The sequence below is a fragment of the Atta colombica genome, unplaced genomic scaffold (genome assembly GCF_001594045.1).
Source record: "Atta colombica isolate Treedump-2 unplaced genomic scaffold, Acol1.0 scaffold72, whole genome shotgun sequence".
Taxonomy (NCBI): Eukaryota; Metazoa; Arthropoda; class Insecta; order Hymenoptera; family Formicidae; genus Atta; species Atta colombica.
Genome location: NW_017259564.1, coordinates 586,535 through 601,403, shown reverse-complemented (window position 1 = coordinate 601,403; position 14,869 = coordinate 586,535). Strand labels below are relative to the sequence as shown.

At 33.1% G+C, this 14,869-nt stretch overlaps 1 protein-coding gene across 1 annotated transcript in view; it reads left to right on the top strand.

Moving 5' to 3' along the window:
• Positions 1-14,344: 14,344 nt before the first annotated feature.
• LOC108692447 (heterogeneous nuclear ribonucleoprotein R-like) overlaps positions 14,345-14,869 on the top strand; it is a 3,494-nt gene continuing 2,969 nt past the window's right edge. The window contains exon 1 of the mRNA XM_018200691.1: positions 14,345-14,414. The gene's annotated coding sequence lies outside the window, so the exon portion shown is untranslated. The remainder of the gene's footprint in view (positions 14,415-14,869) is intronic.

The window sequence follows — 14,869 nt, the reverse complement described above, 5'->3', positions numbered from 1 at the left end:
CGTTGCTGCCGCTGTTGCCGCCGCCGTCGCTGCTACCGCTGCCGTCGCCGCCGTTGCCATCGCCGTCATCAACCTGAAGTACGGAACACACTTCGCGAAGAAACTGTGACGTGCCAATTATGAGTTTTACGACATTCAGTGGGAGATCCTGACTGTTTTCCTGTGTTGCCGTTGCAACTAATATTTCTTCATCCAAAGCAATAAATTTGCTAAATTGATACCGGTGTGAGGAGCACGAATTTGACACAGGTACACACGCATATCTTTTATCATGAGTATATCCCTCTATTTCTCTCTTCCTTTCGTTTTGTCTTCGTCTTTTTTTTGGCAATACAAAGACTGCCGTTTTCCGTGAGATAATTGGACAAATCGCACTAACGCACAAGTGTTGCCAGGTCTGTTCGAGTTATCCTCACATATTGCGATTTTCTGAATATTTTAGCCATAATTTGGATATTTCTTTGTACTTTCCTCAAAAAAGTTTTCCAAAATGTTTTCTAACTTTTTATATCCCCAAAAAAATCTCTTGATAGAAAGAAAAAACTTCCAAATTTTGAGAAAAATGCCCAACCTGGCAACAATTTAAAAAAAAAATTACACACAAATGCATTTTTTTTTCTTATGTAATAATTCAAAGCGAATAAAGTTAGGGTACAGACACAATAGAAAAAATAAAGAATTTCAACTTATCAAAAATCAGAGACATCAGAATATACAGTTTCTGATAAGTTGAAATCGCTATTGTATATGTTCCTATATCCTTATATACGTGGCATAGTAATAAATAAATTAACATGTTTGAAGAATTTTTCTTTGTCTTCTACAATCACGTATATTTCTTTTCCTTTTTTTTTCTTACTGAATTAAACTACTGAACTACTGAATTTTCATTTCGTTTCTAAACGGCGAAATAGAAAATATATAATGGTGTCTTTTCATGCTGACGCTCATTTTCATTGTCAAAATAAGTCACAATAAAAATTGACGAATATCAATTTTGATTACGTGATTTATTTTGACGAAAAAAATAATCGAGTGTTAGCATAAGAAGATACTTTAACGCTCGATGATTTTGAATTGTATATTCGATATTATTCAGATGCACCGCGTGAGCAAGATTTTCGTGCGACCGTTATGGCTTCTCTTCACAGCTTATATAAAGCGTTTGGCGGGTTCGCGCCGATCACATTACGACAATGAAAGAAGCACGCTGTACGGGATAAAAATCATACTTAAAACGAATCTTATCTTCATGAAAGGAAATACGCGGCAAAATCACATTCTTTTCGCGAATTTCACACGTTTATAAATACGTTCGTAAATTATAATAGTGTGCTCGCGCGGAATGTAAAAGCGCGCGAAAGCGATAGCAAGTGCGTAGCGATTCACCGTGTTGGCAGATAAATGCATTCATCACAGAATCGCAATTGTATATCAACGAGATGAAAATTATAAAAGTGAACAAAGGTGTTGACTCCAATGAAATTACAAATTCTAATAAATTCGTTTATTTTTATAATTTTCATCAAGTGTGTGATACATAATCGAATACCTATATCTTAGAGCCGTAGCACACAAAAAAGTTTAAATAATAAAATGTAAACAGTAAGCGAATTGGCCAATTATAGTAGATAGATGAGATTACATTTTTGTGCATTTTTGTCGTACAACAAATTTTTTAAGCCTGTTAATTGACTACAAGACAGAATTTCTCAGATCTCTCTGTCCTGCAACCAATCAATACCAATAAAGTTTGTGCGTTGCTTACGTCTACAACTTAAGGGCCACAAAAATCTTAAGGCAATAAAATGTAAATAGTAAGGAAATTAACATGTTAGATTGATTACTGCTTATGGTTTTACGGACTCTTGTGATTGGTTAATTCGCTTACTGTTTACATTTTACTGCTTAAGTCTTTTTGTATGCCATGGCCATAAATCTAAGTAAATGTTACGACAATTCTTGTGCTCAGATTCTTAAGCACATACAAAAATATATACGACAATTAGCAATAATCGAATCAGCCAATCACAGTAGAAAAAGTTATTGCTTTACTATGATTAATCGATTCGCTTACTGCTTATATTTTACTACCTTTTTTTTATGTATTTTCTGCTTCCGCGCACACTTTCCGTAACTGTAATAGATTTTCGACAATAAGCTATTACTTAATAACAAATTCGGTTGGATGCATTAGTGCGCATTTCAAAGCCATTGTATACTGATTTAATATGAATGTAAAAGAAACATATTTCGAATTATAAAATAGGTATTTTACTTAAGGGGATCCTAAAGTCTGTATTATCGACTAAGCGCAATTTTTATATAATAATAATTTTTTTCTTTTATAAATAATTTAAAAATTTTTTCCAGAATTAAAAAACTTTTTCCAGAATTAAAATATACGCACAATACATATATCTGTGAGATTTTATACCAAAAACGAAAAAAAAATTGTTTAAATTGAGAACTTCTTTACCTTTTCTTATTTCAATAAGATATCTGTCAATATCGTAACATTTGCTTTATATAAAAACTTCGCAACCTATACTTATGAAATTACGATCCTAAACTAGTAATTTACATGACCAATGTGGAGTTCTTAGAATTAGACTTAGGCCAGTATTCATAGTCAGTTTTTATATTGAAAACCGACCTAAGTTCTGTCTTGATGTCACGAACCAATCAGAGGGCCGCATTAGTCTTAAGACATTACTTAAGACGGTCTTGAAATAATTGACTATGAATACCAGCTTTAGATGTCTAATTAGAACATTATTGTTTTATAAATATTTATTTCGTGGACAAATAGAGCGGACTAAATTGAGTTGAAAAGTCCTCATTTTACAATTTTCGCAATAGTTAACAAGATATTAATTACTAAAAATTGCCGAAAATTGGTCTTCAATAATTTTTTTACTCAAATACTATCAACTTTACCTGCCCATGAAATATTTGGCGATTATTTTGGAACATCCTGTATATATCCTGTATATATGTATGCGTGAGATCTTAGTGTAGTAGTATATAAAGATGTGTTGAAAACAGCGATCTCATCGGGCTTCACTTTAGGATCCCTTTAACAGTAAAATAATATCCTCTACAGCACGAAATATAACAGCAACATTGCAGCAATATTACTTTGAAAGATTGCAATATTTCAAAACATTGCTGCATTATTGTAGCAATATTCTTATGTCCGTTAAAATAAAATATTTTTGCAATATTTAAAAAAATATTACAGATATATTGTTGCAACGTTATACAATATTTCAATAATTAATCTAGTTTTATTAATTGCTAAAATATTATAGCTTAGTATCACACAACCCAAGAAACATACGATAAAGTTATAATCAAAAAACATTCAGGAGCCTAGAAAGAACATCTAAAAAAGTGCATACGTCTTCTTATAGACCTTAGATATTTTCTTATGCGAAGTGCGTCCGTCTCGTATTGGATCGCATGATCGCTTATATATTGAATTATAATATTAGCAATATATAGCAATATATAGCAATATTTCCTACAAAATATTAAAATTACAATATTTCATAATATTGTCGCAATATTTCCCATAAAATATGAAAATTTCAATGTTACAGCAATATTGCTGCAATATTGATGCAATATTTCGTGTTGTAGAGAATGTATTGTAGGTTTCACGGTTTAATCTGTTTTTATATTTATATTAAACATCTCTTTATGTCAATTATATATTTATGTATAACTGCTTTAACATGCAGTGTTTTCAACTGAATTCGCTATAAGTTTTAAATCTTATAAAAAATTGATCAATCACAATCGAATTCTATTCTTTTTCGACTGTAATTGGTCAATTTCTTACTGTTACAGTCTCATCATTACTGCTAATGCCATTCGATGCTTTTCAATTGCAATATCTCTAGACACTTTCGTGCATACGACGATATAAGTTGCGTTCCAATTGCTCGTTATTGTCGACACAACACATCTATACTCAGCCGAGGGTTACTAGTCGACTGGGTAAGCTTGTGTTTTCTAATAACAATTACATGTTATTAACACAATAAACGTAATAATCTTGAAGCCGTAAGGTACTGACCAATTATAGTCGATTTTTTTTTTCACATTTGATGTGATTGACTACGATTACACGACTCAATTTACGCTGAAGTTATAATATCGATGTTAAGAAACTGGTCAATCAACTATTTTTCTGGAAAATGAAATGACTGTGATTCAGTTTCATACACTGAAAAAAAAATTTGATTAGATTATTTGGAAATATGATAGATTCAACCAGTATGTTTGTTCAAAAACGGACGAATTAGAATTCTTGAATTCTAGAATTCTCTCTCTAAAAATTACCGGATGAATTTGATGAATTCCTTTTTAAATTTACTAGAATTTCTTGTTGATAGAATAAATTGTTCCCGTTAATTTTACCAAAATTTCTTATTGATCACATAATACTTACAAAGCAATATAATCACAGAAATCCAAATTAATTAACTATATTACTAATTTTCAAAAATTTCTATATACTTCTCAAAATTCTATTGGCAGAGAAGTGATATTTTTTTCGTCAGTGATGCTACATAACTTCGTTCCACTTTTTTTTAAAATTCCTTTCAAATTTCTGACCTATCATGGAACATATCAGAATGAATTTCGATCGGAATTATTCCGTTTTCCCTAGAAAATGCAACTGAAATCTAGGAAATAATTGAGTGGATTCCGATCAGAATCCATTCCGATTTTTTCCGTCATAAGTGCCCTGTTCAAACAAGTCATAGACGACTTATAATTATGCTGGCGGCATGATGTTTTCCTGTTGGACTGCTAGCTAAATTAGAATTTTGCCACTGTATTGGCTGCCACCATCGCAGCCAATACAATGGCAAGATCCTAATCCAGTTAGCAATCCAACAGGAAAACTTATCATGTGCTGGCTTTAGTTCCAGTTAAACTTGCAATTATTAACATGGTATCCTTAATCGATTAAATAACATAATGGAACTGGCCAATCGCAGTCGTTCCATTCTCCCGAAGAATAGCTATGATTGATCAATTTCATAACTAAATATACGGAAAGAATTTTCTTTTAAGATTTATCCTGAAAATATGGTAGTTGTGATACAATACAATATTTTAAAAATATTTACTATGCATTTTAGTAAAATTGATCAAACTTATTTTATACTTTATTAGTTTTATTAATGAATGAGAGAGATTTACAATTCTTCGAAATACAATGTTGTGCCTGTCATATTTTCAAAGTAAATTCTAAAAAAAAATTATCTCCATATACGGATGTTAAACCCGATTAAGATCCTGCGCACAATAGAAGGAATAAGGAATTAGGAACAAATAATAAACGATTTTAATCTATCAGAAATCGGATTATATGAATTCTAATGGATTGAAATCGTTCTTTATTCCTAATTCCTTATTCCTTCTATTGTGCAGGACTAGCATGCTGTGTAACAGAGATCATTGTTTCACTACAAGATTTTATTTCAGTCTTTGATGAGAGATACTATTAAAGACCCTGGGCATTATCAATGGGGGCCCGAGGATAATTGAAAAATTATGACATTACTAAAACCGACAATTAATAAAAATTTATGGTTATTAACATAAACATTTCGATAATTTATTATTGAATTCGTGATTTTTTTATTATATAAATGCTGTATAAATACGCATACTTTTAATGCTATAATATCCTTTTTTTTCTGCAGTTATCATCACTACGAGTTGATAATCAAACTCGGATCATAACATTAAAATCATAGTTTTAAATAAAAATTGAGTATTATTAAGTTTTAAACATATGTACATGTCTACGAAATTAATAAATCATGAAATTAACATGTAATCAATTTTTTACTCTTAATCACTTAAATTTTAACAATCACACTAACTTCCATAAACGCCCGACTATCTTTAATAGTATCTCATCGGCTCTCTCGACTCGTGCTAACTTAGCGTAATATTAACTCGACTCGTGCTAACTTAGCGCATAAATATTATAGATATATGAGTGATTTAAAACGAAAACATTATATAAAAATATAAATTACATAGAATAAAATACATTAGAAGATAATAATTGTAGGCTCGTATTCAGAATGCGTTTTTATCTCTGAAATTTTAGAATATGCGTAACGTAAAGTATAGTATGTTTACAGCTCGTATTCAGAACGCACTAATATTGTTGTAAGCGCGTTCTGAATACAGGCCGTAATACATTGATGATTGAATAAAAGTTATGTCAGCTATATAAGGCTAAAAAGAAAGTGAATTTAACTTTTGAATGTAATATTATATTATGCGCATGCGCATAATTAAAAAGAGAAAGATATATCTATCAAACATCAAGCTATCTGATCCACGTTTTCCATACTCATTGTATTAATACAGCAGTTGCACGTTCCAATTGTGTCGGGTACTTTCCATTTGATGATTGAACGATACTTATATCGACTTGTATCGACTTGTCATCAAACAAAAAGCACTCATTATAGTTCAGGTGGTTTAATTAGAGCACTATAATATAGGTATTCGCATCTTCCATTTTTAGTCTTTCTCCACTTTTCGTTCTCTCTTCAACCTTCTCTCTTCTCTCTTCAATTTTCTTAATTTAGCGACAGAGAGAAGAAGAGAGAGCAAGGGATTGAGGAAAGGAGCAAAAGAGTGAGAAAAGAACTAAAAATGGCGGATGCAAATACTCCTTATAGTGCCTTAGTTATGTTAGGTTAGGTTGGATACATATGCATTATCTGACCGTGATGGATGTATATTATAGGGACTTTTTCATCAATTTCGGTTAAATTAACCGACGGTTATATGGGGCTCATTTAGGCCCATCAGTTCACAACTGATTATTGCTCAATATAATACTCATTATTACTTAAACCTCGATTAAAAGTTAACCATGAGTTGTGTTGAAAGTGGGTCTAATATTCATTTCCACCAATGTAGATTTAACTTTAATCTCGGTTCAATTTATTCTTCGTTTTTTTTTAATCTTTAGAATTAGAAAAAGGTGAAGAGTAAGTTGAATCGAGATTAAAGTTAATCTACATTGCTGGAATCAAGCATAAATGAGTCTCATGTGAGACTCTGAGGCTTCGAAACTCCTTAACTGAGGTTGATGAAACAGATCTATAGCCCATATAGTACTGGATGGAGCATAGCATCGAAATTTTGACAGACCTAGAAAGAGATAGTAAACGATGTTTGTATAGTAGCGACCAATAGAACAATAGTAGAAAGAGAATTCCATCAATAGTACAATAGTAGAAAGAGAGTTCCATGCCTAAACATTTATCTTACTCTTTTTGAGTTCGTCAAGACCCATATATTTTTGTATTGCTAACGCAGCTTCTTTTTGGAAGTGGGAGGTGTGCGAAGACAGAGAGATAGAAAATAATCGGACTTTTCATTTCCATACACATAGATAAGGTTTGTTAGGAATGTGCGCATGCGTATTGAAGATTTCAAGTTCACATTATCTAAAGGCTATTACATGCAAGCATCCAGCGTTGAGCATCTGCGCAAAAGTTTGAATCTCTAGATTCCTGCGCAATAATCTTTTGCACAGCTTTTTGATGCAAAATGGTAAATTATAAGAGGTTATGTTTTAATATACATTCCTATCCTAATACTGAAAATTTATATTTATTTACATATTTAGTGTAAACTATAAAATTCAACTATTAATGTATCTCATGTGCATTAAATTCAATTTCAATAAAACATATTACTACTCATGCTCTGACGCTCGACACTTGCTACCATGTAAAAGCACCTTAAGCGAGAGGATATCGTCTGCACCGTAATGTTTTCATCAGCTCTTAAGTAGCGTTCAGGATCAGTAAACTTCCATTGTATTTTCTTTACCTGTGTTTTCAACGCCTCTACAAAGCGTTTATGACGCATCGAATTAAAAATCAATATGGCTGCGACCATTTTATGGCGTTAGCAATATAGGAGTATTACATATATAGTCAAGACGAAAAATCAAAGACATTTCACCGCATACTCTGTCCAGTGCTATATATCGATGATTACAGTCCACGGAGTAAAAAGGAGACCAAGCTCAAGCGGCCGGTCACGAAAAAATTAGATTTAATTTCTGGCGGAAAAGCTCTGTACGGAAGAATAGAGTTCCTCTAGTAAGAGTTAAAACAGAGAGCGGAAGGACGTCATTGCCGGATACCAACCGGAAACAGCACAATTTGACAATTGATAGTCCGATTTCGCATTTGCGTCTTCTACGCCATGAAAGTTGCTCACACCAATTCATAGATTCACTAACACATCGAAAGTATCTGCAAAGGTGGCGTTTAAAGAGACTTGAAATTTGAACAATCAGGAATGTGTCCTTCATGATTTGACTCTTATAGAGGGACTCTATAGAAGAATAAATTCGAATGCCCCTGTCGGAGTCAACTTAAAGGATTTGATAAATATTTTTCCTGTCATTTTCCTGTAATTCTGTAAATTTATGTATGTTTATGCGTAGAATATATTCTGAGAAGGAAAATTCGCTCAAGCCCCGTTTTATTTTTTTTAATTTCAAAGTTTTTTGATAAGTTGTAAAACGATAATTTAATGATAATTTATGACTATGTATGAAATGTATATATTTTTCAATAAATATTGATGCATTTACTATTTAATCAAATAAAATGAAATTTTATACAATTTAGAATTTCTGCATTAAAAATAAAACGAGCACGAGCGTGACATGGCATGGCATTTATTCTTGAAATCACATACGAAGAACTAGGGAAATGCTATAATATACGTCACAAATACTATAGTATATTCCTAGTTTTTCATATGAGACTTTTCAAGAATAAAGGTCCTGAGCCTCTATTTTCGAAAAGTATCGCATACGAAAAATTAGGATACCAGTTTTCACAATTCATAGTTAACTCTTAATTGAGGTTCAACTTATTCCTCATCTCTTTCTTATGCTAGAATTGAAAAGAAATGAAAAATAAGTTGAACCTCGGTTAAGAGTTAACTGTGAGTTGTAAAATCAGATCTAAGTAAAAAATCCGAAAATATTAAATAAACCTCAAAATATTATAAAATTTATTTATAAAAAGATCATAATTCTTATGTGTGTGTTGATATTTTCAATCTACATCCAAAAGGTGTGATTTTTAGATTAATCTGATCGCAAATACAAATTAACAAATTTTATACCTTTTCCATTATATAGCTTACATTGCATTATTTTTACTTTAATAGTATCGATTTTAACAAGTTCTTAATTTTTTCATTTTTTAATATTTTAATAAAATTCATTTTTAGTAATACAATCGGTTATTATAGCTGGCGGTATTATGAACAGCAAGATATCCAATTTGCAAAGGCAACTACGCAGTTTGTCGTTCATTTACGCAGTGCTGTGAGCAGAGCATCCTGAGTAGGACCTCCGAGAGAGCTGCATAGATGATATACATCCCTGCGTAAACGAACGACAAACTGCGCTGCAGTCGCCTTCGCAGGTAGAATAAATGAACGAAATCTGCGGCAGTAACTGCATAAACGAACGTATACATCTCATGTATTCCGTATACGTTATCATGTAGTATGTATGTAGTATGTATGCTGACAGTCATTTCCATTGAGTTGTAATGCACAAGCGTTTCATGTAATATACGTTACGTATATTATAGAAAATTTAGTGAATTTCAGAACGCAGTAGAAAGGCATTTCTGTCGGCAAGTGCACTTTCAACTTTTTCCGCAACGGCACTAAAATCGCATTGTCCTGATTTTTCATGTATTTTCCGAAATCATATTTTGAGCTCATGTTTTATTCCTGAGTTCGATTTCTTTTTTATTCCGTGTTATGAGTCTAGTTTACACCGAGCATTTGATATGCGTATTAAGTACTATATCCATATCAAATTACTTGTTACGTTTGGTATAAATGCTGGTGCATTATTTTGATTTGATTATTTTGAATCACGAATATCAGACCAAGTTGATACGCGTATCAAATGATATCAAAAAATCTCAGCGTACATTCAGAGAAAAGGTTGCTTTGATTTTAAAAAATGTCGATTAAAGAAAAAAATATTTTTGATTTGTGAAAAAATTTCTTTGATTTAAACATTATTTTTTAAAATTAAATAAAATTTATTTTTAAATCAAAGAAATTTTTTTCTTTAATCGATATTTCTTTAAATTAAAGCTTTTTCTCTGGGTGTGTTGTAAACACTTGGTTCGTTTGGGATTGTATATTAAAATTTGCCTATTTTTAAATTCAGAGTTCTTTTTAAAGTTAGAATTAGAGATTTTATATCTTGAAAAGCAATGAAGACATTATAACTTTACATTTGATACAGGTACTAACTAGTAACTTTCTATTGAATGATTTTAATTTCGGCAATACATTGAAATGTATGATGTACTAAATTAATACAGTGTACATCATAATAATGATTAATTAAATACACATGTTGTGTATATGTTCCAACGTATTGCTGAAATTAAGATCATTCAATAGAAAGTTACTCGTTAGTATCCGTATCAAGTGCACAATGTAAACTAGGTCTTATATCGTGCACTTGATATAGGCTATGTTCCAAAATTCACTGCCAGCGCTGAAAATATACAGTCTACGTCACATGTACTATACATTTGACGTTTTGGAACACAGCCAGATACTAATTAATAACTTTCTATTGAATTATTTTAATTTCGGCGATATGTAACATATATATGATATATGTGTTTAAATAAATAATCATTTTGATGCATATTGTACAGTTTAGAACATCATTCTTTTATCTTATTAAAATTAAAATAAGTTAATAGAAAGTTAAAAATCGTAATTTTATTAATATATAGGATATTATAGCTTTACAAGTATGCATACTTACTTATGAAGTATTTATGTAATAAAAAATCATGAATTTAATAATTTTAGCCAAATATTTATGTTAATAATAGCAAATTTATATCAATTGTCAAGTGTCAGCGTTCAATTACCTCCGAACCTTTGTTCTTTTTATTGCCGAAAATTTGCCAACGGTTGACGGTCTTCAATAGTATGTTGTTCTCAATTCTTTAATAATAATGTTCTCATCAGTGACTAATGAATTCGGCATATGTTGACTCACATGACCGTGTGGCATTGTGTCCCAAAATTCATAATATATTGCATTAATTTAATACATCGTTAATCTTTAAATACGTTGCCGAAGTTTAAATAAGTCAATTGAAAGTTATTACATGTTTGTATATCAAGTGGACGATGTAAATTAGGCTAGTACAACATTTTCAGTATTACATATTAGACTTTTGACCGCAGTATAGACTTTTGCATAACGCATAATGTATAAGAGAATCGACTAATCAAAATTCTTCTTTTTCATGGGAAGAAAGGAAAGATTCTGATTGATTGATTCTCTTATGCATTATGCTTTATGTAAAAATCTATACTGTGGCCATAAGAATCGACAGGAGGGACAAGCCAACTCATTTACACTTCATTTGATGTTACATATCTGTACATCTCTCATATCAAACTCTGCCATATATTGTCTCGTAGAAGAAATATTTTGCCATTAAACACTCTGGCTTATATTTCATGAAGCTATGAAGCCTACTAAAGAACTAAAGAAATTTTGCAGTTTCATTCTTAAAAATATTTTAATGACTAAAATGATATATTCCTTACTTATGCAGATATCTGCCTTTATGCTGACATTTTATCTCCAAGAAGTAATATTACATAATAAAACCTTTTTGATTTTTTTTTTTATGAAACTGCGAAGGCGCGTATGTACAGAGCCAGTTTTGCAAATTGATTCTTGAAAATTTTTTATTAATAAAATTATGTACTCCTGAATTGCACTATAGTATACATCGAACGAGATATCAGAACAAATTTTTATTTTGCCTTTTTTCCAAAAAAATCGCTCTGTATAAGCCTTAAGGAATTTTTTCTAATATTGCAATTAAAATGCGATTCATGCAATATTTTAGCCTTAATTTCAGCATAAAGGAATTTATCATCAACTACAGATCTTCATAGTCTCTCCTAGGTCTTTAAGATCCTTAAGGCCATCATACAAAACATAAGCGGGGAGCACAGACTCTTACATAACACATAACACAAGAGGCGTAAGAAATTAAACCAATCAGAGTTCTTCTATTTCATGGAAAGGAAGAAAACGGAGGATTTCGATTGATATTTTTTGCATTACGTGTTATGTGTTATGTAAAAGTCTGTGCACCCCACTTTAAACTGCATAACCATTGCATATGGTCGCTGAATTAATATGATGGAGAGCACAGACTCTTGCATAACGCACAACACATAAGAAAATGAACCAACCAAAGTCCTTAATTTTTTTCCTTTCTATGAAATAAAGGATTCTGATTGATTGATTTTCTTATGCCTTATGTTTTATGTAAGAGTTTATTAACCTGCTTAAGCAACATAAAGAATACACCATGTTGATTTAAAATGCTCATTGGTCTAGAAGCCTTATGCTATAGTTGTGCCACAGTATATACAGTAGTGCAACTTTCTTACTACATTTAAGCGGGGACTCTTGCATAACGCATAACACGTAAAGCCGGTTCTATATTAGTTGTAAGCTGATCGCAAGTTTGTTGCGATAGCCAATCTGAAGCTTGTATTTTGAAATCAACGTTTCATATTGGCTGTCACAACTTGCGATCAGCTTGCAACTAATGTAGAATCGGCTTAATGCATAAGAAATTTAACCAACATGATTCTTTATTTCATGGAAAAAAACGGAGGATATTAATTGGTACATTTTCTTAGGGCCATTCCACACAAACTTGCATAGCTACATAAACATATGCGTAAAGAAAATCATTCAATTGTATTTTACGTTTGCCTTTATGACAGAAATGTGATTGGATAATTTTCTTTATATGATTATGCGACTATGCAAGTTTATGTGAAATGGCCTTACGCATTACGTGTTATGCATTATGCAAGAGTCTATGCTTTACACGGCATGCTTTTATGCTTAATTTACACTGGACGCAGCAAGCGTCAAACAGCGGGATAGCAATTAACAAGGTGATATTGTTTACACCACTGTAAATATCGCCTCATTGATTGGTTGTTGCTCCGCTGCTTGGCGCTTGCGTCAGTGTAAATTAGACATAAAGCGTGCCGTGTAAAGCGGGAAATGTGAATTAAGCATTAAGGTATATCCACACAAACTTGCATAATCACATAAAAGTATGCATAAAGAAAATTATCCAATTGCATTTCTCCAATAAAGACGCACGTAAAATGTGCATTCTTAATCTCATTGGTTTTCGCGCGATTGCAGATATTCCGTTTTATGTAACGTGTTGCGAGTGGCGTGTAGCAAAATTCGTGTTGAGTTCCGTTATATTTTCGATTTTGAGAGACTAATTTGTATTTTTGCGAATTCACTATGAATATCCGATTTTATGCGATGATTTCATACGATGATTCGTCGCGTACATACATATATACATACATATATACATATGTGTGCGCGCACGCACGCGTAAATGAGCGAGCGGGCAAGTTCTCGAATGTGCTCCGCTCCGAATTTTGCGAGCGCGGTACTCCGATTTAATGCGCAGAACAGTCAGCCTTTTTTCCCGTCGAGCAATTTTGCGGGCGCCAATCAGAATTCGCGCGAGCACGGCCGCGGCAAGAAAATGGCTAACGTCGTATCGCTGGGTTCGAGCGTATCTTTGCGCGTCGTTTTGTGAACCCCGTAGTCCGCAATCACGTTGACGTCTGTCGCCATTTCCTCGCGCGGAGGAGCCCGTTCGTTTATTTTGCAAGGTAACGATCGCCGTTCGTTTTACATCATCGACACGTTAATTTTTTAACATTTGAGCCACGGCATCGTTTATCACTACGTTTCCGCGAGCGCGAGTGAAAAATACTGAGATAAATGCATTGCGAAGTGCATATGTCTAGAGTGCATACAAGTGCATCACGGCGACGGCCGCCGCCGCTGTGCGGAGTGCGATTGCATTTCGCCGGCCGGCGAATTAGCGCGTGGTAAAAGTGGAACCGCGAGTCTCATCGTGAGAATAACGGCGACGTTGGAGAGGATAGAAGAATAATATCATCGCGACAATTCTTGCCGCGCGAATCCTTTGCTACAGCGGCGATTGCGCCGCTCCGTTCCTCTCCTCTCCTCTCTGCTCCGCTCCGCTCCACGCTACGCTGCGCTGTTGCCGCGCTGTTGCCGTCACCATTGTCGTCTGTGGTCTACGCCAACCGATCGGCGATCGCGTTCAATCGTCCTGCTGCCTAATCGTTGGGCTGAACTGCGAGTGTCATCGATAACGTACGGAATTATATTGGGCATCACAAATTTTCCTCCTTGGTTCCTGCTCTTCTCGTTTCTCGTATCAAACGGAAATGTAATGTCTATAATCGGTTGCTTTGATATTTTTAGTTATTTATTTTCAAGTTTGGTGCGCCAGGGAGGTCTGATCACGGACGGTTCTCGCTCAGATTTGTGTACTCCGACGTGTATATATATATATGTGTGTGTGTGTGTGTGTGTGTGTGTGTGTGTGTGTGTGTGTGTGTGTGTGTGTGTGTGTGTGTATTTTTTATATGCTCGCGCGCGCGTGAGAAAGAGAGAGAGAGATCTTCTTCCAGTTTTCTTTCACACATTTCGCACCTATGCATTATGGAGTGCATTATCAAGTACATGATTGGAGTATTTGTGATTCTTTCTTCTTGCACCGGCTCATTTTCCGACTTTGTTTCCAGACATTTTATCATCCTACATTTTAAGAAAACGTTTTTTTTCGTTAGAAATAAATTTTTATGTATAAATATATTTCTTGGAAGATTAAGAATAATTCAA